We start from the raw sequence: 15,058 nt of genomic DNA on the forward strand, positions 1-15,058 counted from the left end.
TCATTAGTGATCTCTGATATGACTGCTGGATAGTCTTCTTGCAGTAACTTCCTTTAAAACTACGGCGGTTTGTGGTGAAGAAAATTTATTTTCAAATTGTATTATTGCTTTTACCTGGTCTCAGAGATCTGGGCTGTCTTGATACAGGCCAGTGCGTAACTAAGCAAAGTGTTATGTCAGAATGTGATTACTATTCCATTATTTCTTCATCCTTCAATTTTGCTTTAATTTGCTCTTAAATTTGCAAGTACCTAATGTTTTTAAGAGTGTTATATATATAATTTTCCCCTAATTTTAAAACACAAATACTTTAACAAGCTGCTCAACATGAAGAAGGGAATGGTTTGCATCAGTTTATGAAAGAATACCCTGTTCCCAGGTTGGGTGGGTGCCATGTCAATAGCTTTATTATGTATGGCAAACACAATGCTAAGAAAACTTATTAGAAACTGAAGTCTTAAATGCTTGGGAGATTATAATGTGTTCTGACTTCAAAATTTTAAGTTAAATTCCACTACTATTTTCTATGACTATTTTCTGCAGTCTACTTTCTGTAGTCATAGAAAATAGCCATGAAAGCTATAGAAAGCTGTAGAAATAGAGAGGTGGGTGAGAATTTATTAAGGTGCCTTCAAACACATAAACTAGAAATAGATTCAGTTATATCAAAGATAGGCCTAGATGTGGACGGAATAGTGAATGTAGTTTCTACTGCTACTCTTTCAACATGGATCTGTCTGGTTAATTGATACTAGTCATTCTCTGCTGCTATTTTTATAGCATTCATCACATTTTAATTTTTGTGGCCATCTCCTCCTGGACTTTGAGCAGCCAAGAATAAGGTTAATTCATCTTTGTATCTCTTGCATCTAGCATGGTGCCTGGCACATAGAAAGCATTCAATAAATACTGTACTGATTGAATGAAACAGTTTTTACAAATGTGTTTGAACCAAAGGCAGCCTATTGTTAACCTTGGTGAGCCTTGGAAGGCTTTTTGCTTGTGGTGATGTAGCGACTGAAATATTTTGTAAAAAGTGAAAACACCTTCAAATGATTTCTCTCTTTCTGATCTTTATTAAGACAGCAGCGCTGTATCCACACCTTCCTAATTGTGTGTAGTTACTTCTTACCAGTGCTTGCCATGCTTGTGTCCTTAAAATGTTTCACAATTCTGGCATTGAGAAGCCAGAGTGAGGTGAAGGAGTTGCTCGTTGTTCCCCATACACCGTGGATTCTCCCAGCTCTGCACCTTGGCTCAGGTTTTCCCCTTTAGCTAGAATGCCCTTCCTCCTTGGCTTTGGCTGTCTCTTAAAGGATTACTCACTGTACCCACCCTTCTAGGCTGAGCTCACAGCTAACATATGTAATCTAACATTTGAGTCAGTCGAGAAAACTCTTATTTTCCTGCTCTATACACCCAGTATAGTTGGTTTGCAGGTGTCTGTGGAGTTTGTTTTATACGGTGCCTGTTGGGCTAGGGCTGCATTATAGCTAGCATCTGTAAGACCGTTCCAGTTTAAGAGCATGCAGGGTGGCGACAGCGAGATGAGACTGTCTGTATCAGCTTATGGCTTTTCAGTTTATGGCAGGTTACTTAAACTGAGCCTTAATTTTCCCATAAGCAAAATGGGAACTGAGTATGACTAAGTAGGGAAATGTATATAATGCCTAGGAATGGCTTTTGCTAGGTGCATAATCAGTAGAGTTTCCTTTTCTTCTGTTTGTTTCAAATGATGTAAAAGAAGCCTTGTTTTGAAACCAAGAGTTGCTAATCTGACCAAATTTCATGAAAGGATATTGATCACAACATAGTTGTCATCAGAGTTTGGTAACACCTGACTAATTTTCTGTATTGCTTTGGGATTTATTTAAGCATGTGAGACTGATATTATCTAAGGTTTTAGTTGACAAAAGATGAATAGCCTGTGAGGTCGAAATTATGAGAGCAAAAGACTTTGGAAAATTTCTGCCATGGCGTATTTCATACATTTCAGCTTGGTGTCCAGGGTTTCCCTGAGCAGAGGAGTTTGTGATATACGAGCTCATAAATATCCTTGCCTGTGCCCTCTTCCAGAAGGGAAAGCCAGATCTCCAGGGATGCTCACTGTTGGGGAGACAACGAGAGGAGCTTCTTGTTTGAATATCTTTGTTCACAGCAGAGATCATATTTGAAGTTCTTCCCTTCAGCAAAAAGAGCAGAATGGAAAGTGGTTTAATATTCCTGTCGTTAGGGTTTCCACTCTGTGTGGGGTCATGAGAGTCATAGTCTTTATTCTGGATTCTGAAATGACGGTTTGTTTTACTTTTAAAAATGCATCTCACAGGGAAATACAGAATTGTTCCTGTGAACTTCCTGGCTGCTATACTCAACACAGTTGCTGTGGCAGTTTTTAAAAGGAAATTAAAATGCAGTAATGCTTTAAATGTACTGCTTTAAGAAACTCGATAACTCTTGATTAGTCAGCATAGCAAACAGCAAAGCAGAACTTCTTTTTTTTTCTCTTTTTGAGATAGGATCTCCTCCAGCCCAGGCTGGAGTGCAGTGGCACAGTCATGGCTCACTGCAGCCAGGCTTGATAGAGCTGCCCACCTCAGCCTCCTGAGGAGGCTGGAACTACAAGCAGGCACCATCACACCCAGCTAATTTTTGTATTTTTTTGTAGAGATAGGGTTTCACCATGTTGGCCAGGCTGATCTTGAACTTCTGGGTTCAAGTGATTTGCCCGCCTCAGCCTCCCAAAGTGCTGGGATTACAGGAGTGAGCCACTGTGCCTGGCCTAGAATCTTTATATACCAGTGTTAACCATTTTGTTTCACTTTTTGAAGCACTTAATAGGAGGTAAATATACTTATAAAAGTAACATACTTAATAGAAACACACAATAATGGTACGCAAAGAACCAGCTCACTCGTACATTGTGCTCCGTTTTTGTGCGGAAGTTTTTGTGCCAGCCAATTACATTTGCTTCTGTGGTAGATTTCTCTTCACTGGGTCAAAGGAGAGGTGTCATTAAGGAAAGCACATGTGTCTTTGTTTCCTCTGGGTGTTCTGATGTGAGAGAGCCCGGATTCTTCAGTGCTTCCTGGTGAGAAAAGCAGAACTTAAGAAGGGCTGAGAGAGGGTCCACTTGCCTCCACAGACCTCCTGATGCTCATAGAGGCTAAAGAGTCACTTTCAGCTCCGACTTTTAACTGCATTATTAGGGCTCTTAATGTATTATAGACTTGAACTTTGCCACGAGAGTAGGTCTCAAGTGGTCTCACCATACACACCAACACCAAGAAAGGAAACGATGTGAGGTGATAATGTTAATTAGCTTGATTGTGGTAATCATTTCACAATATAAACTTGTATCAAAAAATCACATATACCTTTTATATATAATTTTTGTCAGTCATACCTCAATAAAGCTGGGGAAAAGATAGAAGTGTGTCCATAACATTCAATAAATAATACAGTCATGAGCCACATAACGTTTCTGTCAAAAATGGACAACAGTGGTCCCACAAGATGATAATAGAGCTGAGAATTCCTATCATCCAGTGACATTATAGCTGCCTTAATATCATAGTGCAATGCATTACCCACGTGTTTGTAGTGATGTCAGTGTAAACAAACCTGTGCTACAAATGCAGAGCTCATATAATTATGTTCAGTACATAAAATACTTGATAATAAACAACTAAGTTACTGGCTTAACAAAATAGGAGTGTGGTGAGGGAGAGACCAATAAATAGGGCAGAGAGAGAGATAATAATTGTTTTAATTTCTGGGTGAGATGCTGATGTTAAATTTACCTCCCTTGGAAACCCTGGAAGGAGGATAAAGCAAGAGGGCTCTGGGAATCTAGTGGAAACTTTGTAGGTGTAGACACTTAAGTTAATCCTTTTTTTTGTAGTTTAGGGGGCAATAGTGTATTAGGCTCTAACTTTGGGTTTTGTGATTTCCTTTTATTAGATAAATTTAGTTTTCTTTTTTGGAGTTTCATTGTTTATTGTAATGATAATTGTCTTCATGCAGCATGTTGCAAGCTTAAAATGTTCCGTAAGAGTAACCTGGCATGGTGGTGCACGCCTATAGTCCTAGCTTCTAGGGAGGCCGAGGTGGGATGATTGCTTGAGCACAGGAGTTCAAGACCAGCCTGGGCAACATAATAAGACCCTGTCTCAAAACAAAAAAACAAAAAATATTTCATAAAAGATAGCTGCTATTAATAATGGTATAATTATAATGATGTCTTACTGTTATATATCCAGAATGGTTATAGCAAACTTGGTGCTCTTTGAAAATTACCACAACAGTTAACCTTGGAAACCAAAGAAAGCCACTGAGGAGATCCTAGCCATCCCCAAACTTAGAGAAAATAAGTTAAGGCATTTATTTAATCTTTAAGGGTGTTATTTATGGTGGAGAAATGAGCAGAAGTCATTGTCAGTTTGATCATTAGCATCTGTTTTATTTAGAGAATTTTGACATCATAAACTAGGAATTTGTAAAACTCTGTGTGCATATTTTTCTACATCTGGGTAGCTACCATATGTTCTACAGATCTCATCCCTTACATTTCTAGAGTTGTACTGTAGGAACTATGTCTAGTAAAAATCTCACTCTTGGCTCACATGCATTTGGAATTACCCTTTCATATAATAACAAAATAGGGTATTGATTTCTGTTTTTCTGAATGCTTACTTTGTGTGTATTAATCTTTTTAAATTTTCATAGCAGCTCTGCAAAGTAGGCATTTTATCTTTATTTTCCAGGTGAGGAAACTGATTCTGAGGAGTAAAATAATTTGCTCAAAGTTTCGTGATAGTGGCAGTACTCTGGTTGGAACCAAGGATTGGCTGACTCCAAAGTCCATTTTCTCTTTATTACTTAAGGTTGTACTTACACATTTTCCTGAATTTATTTTTATCATGACTTGTCCTCACTCTAGAGTCTGCATTACCAGCCCCTGTGGTCCAGCAGAAGTTTGGGATGTTGAGGTAGGGCTTGGGCATTGGGGTGTAGACATCGGTATTGCTGGCCAGGATAGGGGCCAGGCCATGGAATGACTGTGGGTAGAACTCAGCTGGTGGGGAGGTATGGTCCATTTGATGGCTGACGTTAGTGAGAGGGCAGGAGAGTCCTCTTGATCAGTGACTAGTTTCCCAGGACAGAAGCAAAGCCTTCCCCCGGGCTTCCTGAGTGAAAGAGCATCCTTCAAACATCCTGCTGAAAGGTGGACTAGCTTCTCCTCGGTTCAGTGGAGGCAGCCTGCCTGGGTCCCTTGAGTGCTCTTTCATCCTGGGGCATCTTGGGATTTAGGAAGCTTGTATCTGAATTTTGGAATGCAAGGGCTTCTGGTGGGGGCCATTATATTTTCAACTAAGATTGGCCTTCCCTGATCTAGAGCCTGCACACCTTTCTAAAATCTCTTTTTAAACTCTCTGCTGCTTCATTAAAGTAAGAAGAAACAGCTACACTCTAGATTTGGTTTCTTGTTTCTTCAGTGACATTTTGTCTCCTCATCCTAACACAGTTATCAACTAACCTAGTAAACTAACCCATGTTAGTGTAGCTAATATCCATAAATGTATTAGAGGAAGAATTCTTTTTTAGCAGGAAACTCCAAGGCCATGCTGCCTATCTTTGTCTAACTCCTTGGTGACTTTAGCAATGAGAATTTTAATCCAGAGGCTCCAGGGAGACACCTGCCCCACAAAGTGTGGGATTGCTCCTGTATTCTGTTAATGCCTATTTGTTAAAAGAGTTAACAGTGACCCTTGAACCACGAAGCAACTCTTTTTGGTGCTAAAAGCACACAAGTGCCCAAGAATGCAGCAGCATCGAAACTGGAGATGAAGTGATTTGTTCTTGACATCAGTTGGCAGGTACATTCTCTTACAGAGAGTAAAGATGAAATAGAATCCCATTCATAGAAGACAGTTTGTAGGGAGGGAGGCTGGGGATGGGAAAATGAGCTCAGGCTCAGAGGCCTTTTACGTCTTAGTATTCTGACAAATATGCTTCCAATAAAAACAATTTGAAAGGCAAAATATAAAATTCTTCCATTTAGGAGCACCTTGCTGAGATCTATGGTGGTGGTTTAAACTGTGATGTGATTAGAACCATGCCCTATGAGTGTGTAATATGTTGTCGACCAGATGGTCATATAATGCTCACTGGTCCTGGTAAGTTTGAATTAGGGAGCTGGGGAAATCTTGGCTGAGAAAAGGTAGGATAAGGCAAAAGTATATCTGCTTGAGGGGCAAAGTTGCATTCAACTAATTTGGTCTCAGCAAAAGTTCGCCACAGAAATCTGTCAGCGTGTATTGCTTTTTACTATTAATTGGGGTTTTAGTCACATGCTTTGTGGTTTGTTCATGAAGCTTTTATTTAAATGACTTATGAGAACTATCAAAATGTTTGCTCTGAAGGCCTAAATTATGTTCTTATGCCGTGGATTTTTTTTTTTTTTTTTGAGACGGAGTCTCACGCTGTTGCCCAGGCTGGAGTGCAGTGGCGCGATCTCGGCTCACTGCAAGCTCCGCCTCCCGGGTTCCCGCCATTCTCCTGCCTCAGCCTCCTGAGTAGCTGGGACTACAGGCGCCCGCCACCGCGCCCGGCTAATTTTTTGTATTTTTAGTAGAGACGGGGTTTCACTGTGGTCTCGATCTCCTGACCTTGTGATCCGCCCGCCTCGGCCTCCCAAAGTGCTGGGATTACAGGCTTGAGCCACCGCGCCCGGCCATGCCGTGGATTTTTTTCAGATGATCAACTTACCCATGTGAAAATGCTTGAGCAGGTTGGCTGCCAAATTGTAACGAAAGGCTGTCAGCAGTGCCTCGATTTATCTTTCTCTCACCTCTCCTGGATATGCTGTCTGCTTCCTAAGTCTAAGTGGGATATACTCAGTCCTGCAGACAACATCTGTGCTTTGGCATTAGGTTCCCTGCCTTTCTTGGGAGCTTTAAAAATAAGAGTATCGGGAAAGGTACCATAGTTGGTGACAATAGAATATAGGTTAGTTTTGGGCAAATGAGAAAATGAGCTTGTCTTTCTCCTAGCATACCCTGCTGAGATTTATTCCCAGCACCATCAAGGGGGCTATTGTAGAATGCAATCCCCAGTCCTCTCAGTGAAAGGGGAGAATTACAAAGTACAGAGTCTTATCCTTTCACTGTAATCCTGGGTGCACACTTGGATTCCTTATCTGTAAGTGGGAGTGTGGTCCAGACCTCATTCAATGTAAAGCTCTTACAAAGACTCTGATTTTTTTAAGGGAATCTCTGCTGTTGCCACTTGTGTTGTCATCTTCTCCCTGAGAATGTTTTACCATAGCGGTTAATAAGTTATGTGATTTTAATTACCTCTTCACTTGGAGGAGTCAGTGCCTGTGGTAAGTTGTTTGACCATTCATTCATTAACTCATTCAACAAACTCCAGGCTTTAGCTGACCACTTTTTCATGAGCGGCTTTGTTTGCTTGTTCTTTTACTTTGATTTTCATGCTTTTCACCTTATATGTGTCTATCCGTTTTCCCTCTAGGACTTTCTTGACCCTACTTTTTCAGCAGTTCATTGTCTGTCTGATTTGATGTTATTGCTTTGAAGCCTGGAGATTTCTTACACAGAGGTGTTTTTCATTGACCTGGATAAACTCAGAAACAAGTTATTGCTGTCTTTTGGCATCCCCCCTCCCCATTTATGTGTTATTCACTATAGTCTTATTAAATATGTTAAGTAGTGATGCCGGAAGAAGTAGATTCTGCTTTCAAAATGTTTTTAATTTCTCTCAACAAAGGTAGAGAAAACCTTTGTTGCTTTAGGAGTCTAGGAGACTCCCCTGGGCAAAGTTTGCTGTTGTTTCTTCCCAGATTTCCCTCCCCCTTCACCATTCCTCCAAGAATCTTGAGGAACGATGATTTAAAAGAAAAAGGGTCATGAGGGAGGACTGGCTCATAGATATTTCATGAAAAAGTGTGGCTTGTCTTGGGGTTAAACCGTTCCTGGGAAGTAGGAATGAGCTCTTCATTGCTTTGTAGGCAGTCACAGCATATAAATACTGTAGAAGATCTGGGTTAAAAACCAAAGCCCAAGCTGTTATCTATAGTGTGCTGTTGCCAACCTCCCAGTAAAGTTTTAGTTTAACAGGCCACACTGTGGCTGATAATGATAATTTTGTGTTATCCCTATTGGACGAGTGGCTAGCCTGTTTCCACAGTAGACAGATGCTTTGCTTAATGACAGACACCAGCCCAGAGCCTTGCTTTGTAGTAGGCCTTTGATAAATGTTAGTTAGATTTAATTGCTTGCTGACTTGTTGAGTACTGAGTGTGATTAGATTAAGCCTAATATGTTGTAATTAAGAACTATCAGTCACAAAACAAATTTAATTTTTTTCTAAAAATATATGAAATGCAAAAGTTATAAAATAATTATGACTTATCAAGGGGAAAATTGTGACTTACTATACTTCATTCAGTAACTGAGGTTTGGTTCATTTCTACATTTGAATTTGAACTCCATGTCTGGTTGTTTTTTAAATGTGTGTGTATGTGTGTGTGTGTGTGTGTGTGTGTTTTTGGTGGGAATTGGAGTTGGGGTCTCTCTCTGTCATATGGGCCAGAGTGCAGTAGTACAATGATAGCTCACTGCAGCCTTAAACTTTTGGACCCAAGCCATCCTCCTGCCTCAGCCTCCTGAGTAGCTAGGACTACAGGCATGTTTTATCATACCTGGCTAATTTTTAAAAAAAAAATTTTTTTTGTAGAAGTGGGGTCTCACTATGTTGCCCAGGCTGGTCTTGATCTCCTGGGCTCACACAATCCTCCTGACTCGACCTACCGAAGCACTGGGATTACAGGTGTGGTCCACTGTGCTTGGCTGCACATTTTCTTTCAACAGTTTTTTTTGTCCTTTGTTGAAAGGCTTCATTGTCCTGCTGATAATTAGGCTATTATAATAAGAATTAGGAAGATTCTTCTTTATCACCTGTTCTTAGATGACAAAGATTCTTAGAAATTCTTGCTGTGTTTATTTTGTACTTCCTGGTAATGTAGTTTAGATCTGAAAAGACATAATTGAAGTTAGCTCTCACAGAGTAGGAAAATACTTGTGTACTAAGGATCAGTTTAAATGACTCAAGATAAGCAATCAAAGAAGTGTTATCTTTACCATTGTATTAGTCTGTTCTCACACTGCTAATAAAGACATACGTTAGACTGGGTATTTATAAAGTAAAGAGGTTTGACTCACAGTTCGCATGGCTGGGGAGGCCTCAGGAAATTTGCAATCATGGTGGAAGGGAAAGCAAACACGTCCTTCTTCATATGGCGGCAGCAAGAAGTATGAGCGGAGTGGGAGAAAAGCCCCTTACAGAACCATCAGATCTCGTGAGAACTCACTGTCTTGAGAACAGCATGAGCCTAACTGCCCCCATGATTCAATTACCTTTTACCAAGTCCTTCCCATGACATGTGAGGATTATGGGAACTACAATTCAAGATGAGATTTGGGTGGGGACACAGCCAAACCATATCAACCATATTCTGCCTAAATTAGACGTCTATCTCTAATCACAGCTTAATTATTCAAGTACCCACAGATTCTTCTTTTAATTGGTGATTTTCTAATATCATTGCAGGACCTTCTGATTGATAGTTTGTGCACAAGTTTTCAAAAAGAAGTTAGTGTCTCTTTTTAAGAGAAATTCGTCAACTACAGTGACATTTGAACCAGTGATTAAAAATTACTGAAGTCACATCTGTGGATGTCTATGCCTGTCTACTTTTTGTTTATAGAACTCATGACTATTTAAATGAAAACAGTCACGTCAGTCCTCACTAAAAACAATGATTATTAAAAATATAAAATTTAAGGTGGCTACAGAATGAGGCAATAAATACCAGAGAAATGGAGTCATGAGTAAAAGTATTAATGTTCTTAAGGCTTCTTTTTGATTAAAGTCTAAACATTGTTTTTCAATTCAGACTTAACAGGGAGGATGCTGCAAATGAAGGGAGCATTTTTTTCTATAAAGGCCCACACAGTGTCTTATGGTGTCTTAGTACATTTGGGCTGCTGTACAGTAACAGAATACTATAAATTAGGTAGCTTCTAAAAAACAGAAACTTTTTTCTCATGGTTCTGGAGACTGGGAAGTCCAAGATCAAGGCATCAGCAGATTCAGTGTTTGAGGGGAGGACCTGCCTCCAGTTCAGAGACAGCCATCCTTTCTCTGTATCTTCACATGGCAGAAAGGATAAGTAAGCTCTCTGGGACCTCTGTTTTAGGGGCACTAATCCCATTTACGAGGGCCCCACTTTCATTATCTAATCACCTCCCAAGAGCCCCATCTCCTAAAACCATTACATTTGGGGGTTAGGTTTTGACCTATGAATTTTGAGGAGACACATTCAGTTGATGGCAGAGGGAGATACTTGGTCTTCAGATACTTAGATTTTTAACTCTGAATTCTTGGGTACCTTTTAGAGATAAGGACTGATTTAGACTAGAGTCGTTGGGCCCAGCGCAACTCGAAGTAGCGGAGAGAGCGCGGGACTAGAGCGCAGAGCTTGGGACGTGCATCCCAGCTGGCGCGATGGGCGGAGAGCAGGAGGAGGAGCAGTTCGAGGGCATGTTGCTGGCCATGGCTCAGCAGCACGAGGGCGGCGTGCAGGAGCTTGTGAACACCTTCTTCAGCTTCCTTCGATGCAAAACAGACTTTTTCATTGGAGGAGAAGAGGGGATGGCAGAGAAGCTTATCATACAGATTTTCAGCAACAACAATCAGCTGGCACAGAAGGCCCAGTGGGAGAAGAGAGCCCGGCAGGAGGCTGAGCGGCGGGAGAAGGTGGAGCGGGTGGCCAGGGTGGCCAAGGAAGCCAAGTCAGAGGCCTCAGGGCCCCAGATCAAGGAGCTAACTGATGAAGAGGCAGAGAAGCTGCAGCTAGAGACTGACCAGAAAAAGGATACAGAGAATCATGAGGCCCAGCTCAAGAACGGCAACCTTAACTCCCCAGGGAAGCAGGAGACTGAGAAAGACGAAGAGGAAGAAGATGAGAAGGACAAAGGAAAACTGAAGCCCAGCCTAGGCAACGGGGCAGACCTGCCCAATTACCGCTGGACCCAGACCCTGTCGGAGCTGGACCTGGCGGTCCCTTTCCATGTGAACTTCCGGGGAAAGGGAAGGACGTGGTGGTGGACATCCAGTGGTGGCACCTCCCGGTGGGGCTCAAGGGGCAGCCAGTGATCATCGATGGGGAGCTCTACAACGAAGTGAAGGTGGAGGAGAGCTCATGGCTCATTGAGGACGGCAAGGTGGTGACTCTGCATCTTGAGAATATCAATAAGATGGAGTGGTGGAGCCGCTTGGTGTCCAGTGACCTTGAGATCAATACCAAGAATATTAACCCTGAGAATTCCAAGCTCTCAGACCTGGACAGTGAGACTCGTAGCATGGTGGAAAGGATGATGATGTATGACCAGAGACAGAAGTCCATGGGGTTGTCAACCTCAGACGAACAGAAGAAACAGGAGATTCTGAAGAAGTTCATGGATCAGCATCTGGAGATGGATTTTTCCAAGGCCAAATTCAACTGGCCCCTGTTTTTACCTCCTTGAACTCTTGGGGCTGAGCTGCAACCATCCAACTTTTTTTCCCACTCTTCTCTGGCCCTTGTGGGCCTCAGGGATTGGGGCAGGCATGGGACTGGCCCAGCACACAGGTCCCAGGGCATCAGGAGAAAGGCTGGGGTTTGGGGTCTTGTCTTCCCCAGTTGGCCTACTGTTACACATTAAAGCGATTTGCTTAGCAAAAAAAGAAATAAGGACTGATTTATTTCCTCATTTGTGATGCCAAATTGTGAAGATTAAGGTAATTGTTCTGTTAAGGTATGAAAATACGCCACTTCTAAGAGACAGAGGCAGATAGGATATTGGCAACCTTCACACCCTAGTTTGAAAGGTACTGGCCTTTCTTGGCTGTGCTGAGGCATGAATAAATACCTCACTATTGTGGTTACAATAGTAACCATACCTTTGTTGTGTTTTATTTCTTCAATTACCATCTGTTGTTGCAGCCTTTAGCTAAAGCGCGGCTTTGCAAACTTCCACCTTAAGTCATAGCACTGTGTCTTGGTGAATTGATTATAGAGGTGGAAGTTAGTATCTTAAATTTGATTCAGTCACATATGCCTTTTGGGTGACTTCACTTTGGATCCTCAAAGGATGACTTAGAGAATGCCAAATAAACACCCTGGCAACTGGTAATGACCTTCTGGGAGATTCTGACAGATTGAGGTTTCACAACAAACACAGATAAAAGACAGTTTTTCAGAAAACAGTGGCGAAGGAACTGAATAAGTAAAGCGTAACTGAAGGCAGTAGAGGTAGTTGAGTGGAAATGCATAGAGCTGGGAGGAGTGGAGTTCACCAGCAAATGTATCTTGTGTATCTGGCTGGGAGGTGTAATTGGGATGGAGAAAGGAAAGGCAGCATGCAAGAGGGCATGTGATAGGAGTAGAGCTGTGTGCCAGGGGTGGCAAGTTGACTCTCTTGGATGGTACCAAGAATTTGTCTTATTGTAGTTAGACAGAGTTAGTTTTTGTTCTGAATGAGACACTGACTTTCCCTTATTTCCTGATAGGGGTTTTGAATATACTGACTTGAAGCAAGAACAGTTATTGGAACTATGGTATCAGATTTCCTGAAGGTAACATTATTCATTAAATAATAATGTTGCTCTTTGAGCCCTTAAAATTGGCCTTTTTCTAGACTCCTAAACTCTTTATGTTCTTAATGAAATAACGCTGGCTAGGGCCCTTACCAAACTCTGACCAGAAACAGTGAATTAGAAGATACAGAAGACTGGGAGCTAGAAATTGATTTTTTTTTTTTCAAACCCATATTGTCTCGAAAACATCGACCTTAGGATCTATTCGCATCCTGAACCCTGCCAACCCCTTGATTCATTTGCAAGATTGCCACCCTCCTTGCTCTTTACAATAATTCATTCTTTAATTTCAAATTTTGGTGCTATTTTCATATTGTTTAAATGAGGTTCACCTACCCAACATGGTAGCTATTTGCCTAATATCTTCGTTGTACCTAAACATTGTGGAAAGTGGTTTCTTTTATAAATTTAAAATGTTTAGCTTTTCAAACCCCTGTTTTCTCATCTTCCTTTGTCAGAGTTCTGTTTGAGGTGAGCAAAACCACTTGGATCCTGATTTAGTGGATTATTTTGGTGACATTAAGACTTTGAGATTGACTTTTCTCTCTCCCCACTCACCACAGTGGGAATGCATTTTTCATCTTTTCTGTGGGGTGATTTGGAGAATGACTGAGATGGTTATTCGTTTTTTCCTCCTGTTTCAGTCTGTTTTGTGCTGCAGTGACAGAATACTTGAGACTGGGTAATTTATAAGGAACAGAATTTTATTTCTCAGTGTTCTGGAGGTGAGTGGGACGTCCACGATCAAGGTGCCAGCATTTGGTCTGGTGAAGGCCCTCTTGCCGCATCCTTATCTGGCAGAAGGCATAAGGGCAAGTCGTCCAAATGTGGAGTGAAGCCTCTTTTATATGAGCCCTAATCCCATTGAGAGGGAATCATGGCTTAATCACCTTTAAAGGCTCCACTTGTAAATACCATCACTTTGGCAACACCTAAATTTTGGAAGGGACACATTCAAACCATAACACCCCCTCTCACCTATTGCCTGCCCTCCTTTTGGGAGTGGGCAGCGGTGCTGACTGAAAGATGCATCCTCCAGGCTTCCTTGCCCTCTGGCTTCTAACTGGATTGGCCAAGGGGGAACTTGAGGAGAACTAAGAGTGGGAGGGGAGAGAGCTGCCAGTCGCCACATCTCTGCTGTCTGCTGCAGTTTTGTCAGTGGTGTGTCCCACCAAGAAACCACTCTTGCCTGGTGGGTCCTCTTTCAGGCCTCCAGCAGGTTACTTTCCTCTCCTTGATGCTTCAAGTCACTTTCTACCTGAATGCCCCTGTGGTACTCTTCACCCTTCCCTCGTCTTTGTAAATAGTCCTTCGATCAGATGTCTTCACTGGAACTATGTGAGTTGCCTCTATGTAGTACATGTAAGACACTGTTGATTAAAAGTACAGGTAAGACACTGTGGTGTCAACACTTTCACATGAGGAAACACATAGCGCATTAAATGTATGTGATTATAAGATACGTCTTAATTTCAGATACGTTAATACTTAGAAACAACACCCGTGACTCTCAAAACAGAGGGAAACCTATGAAATTGCTACTGGTTTTTCATTGTATTAAAGATACCATAATAAAGATCTTTGTTTATAAACTTGCCTATATTTGAGATTATGTCCATAGGATAGGTGAGAAGAGAGTTATAGACATTTTCTAAGACTCGTTTCTTTTTGCCGCATTGCATTCTAAAAGGGTCAGACGTATTTAGAGTGCCACCTGCAGCTTCTTAGCTCTTGTTTGACTGTCCAATGTGTGTTGACTTTTCCACAGATCTTTCCTAATCTGCTAGGCCAAAGAGAGTCTTTCCATTTGGCGGTGAAAGTGAACATTTTCTATTTTTTCTTGCATTTTTCTTTTTCTTTAAAAAAATCTCTTTTGCCTATTTATTTATTGGGTCTTACTGTTTTTCATATGCATGAGCTCTTTGTGTGATAGGTCAGGGGTTAGCTAACTTTTTCTATAAAGGACCAGCTAATAGACATTTCAGGCTTTGTGAGCCACACAGCTTCTGTAGGGTGAAAGCAGCCTTAGACAATAGGCAACTAATGAGGATGGCTGTGCTCCCATGTGGACACTGAGATGTAAATATTATATAGTTTTTATATGCCCTGGAGTATCATTCCTCTTTATTTTCTTCAACCATTTAAAAATGTAAAAACCATTCTTAGCTCACGGGCTGTAGAAGAACAGGCGGTGGGCTGGATTTGATTAGTGGGCCATAGTTTGCTGACCCTTGTAGTAGATGATAACTCATTTAATCTGTTTTGACTATTTTCCTCACTTCCTTTTTTAGATAAATTTTTTAGGCCTACAGAAGTTTAAATTTCTTACAACTTCAAA

The 15,058-nt window shown here is 41.3% G+C and overlaps 1 protein-coding gene and 1 pseudogene across 13 annotated transcripts in view; both read left to right on the forward strand.

Annotated features, from left to right (window-relative positions):
- FMNL2 (formin like 2) overlaps positions 1 to 15,058 on the forward strand; it is a 315,840-nt gene that overhangs the window by 43,688 nt on the left and 257,094 nt on the right. The window lies entirely within an intron of this gene.
- Positions 10,366 to 11,812, forward strand: LOC141408174 (nuclear migration protein nudC pseudogene; annotated as a pseudogene).

Source organism: Macaca fascicularis, chromosome 12 (assembly GCF_037993035.2).
Source record: "Macaca fascicularis isolate 582-1 chromosome 12, T2T-MFA8v1.1".
NCBI lineage: Eukaryota > Metazoa > Chordata > Mammalia > Primates > Cercopithecidae > Macaca > Macaca fascicularis.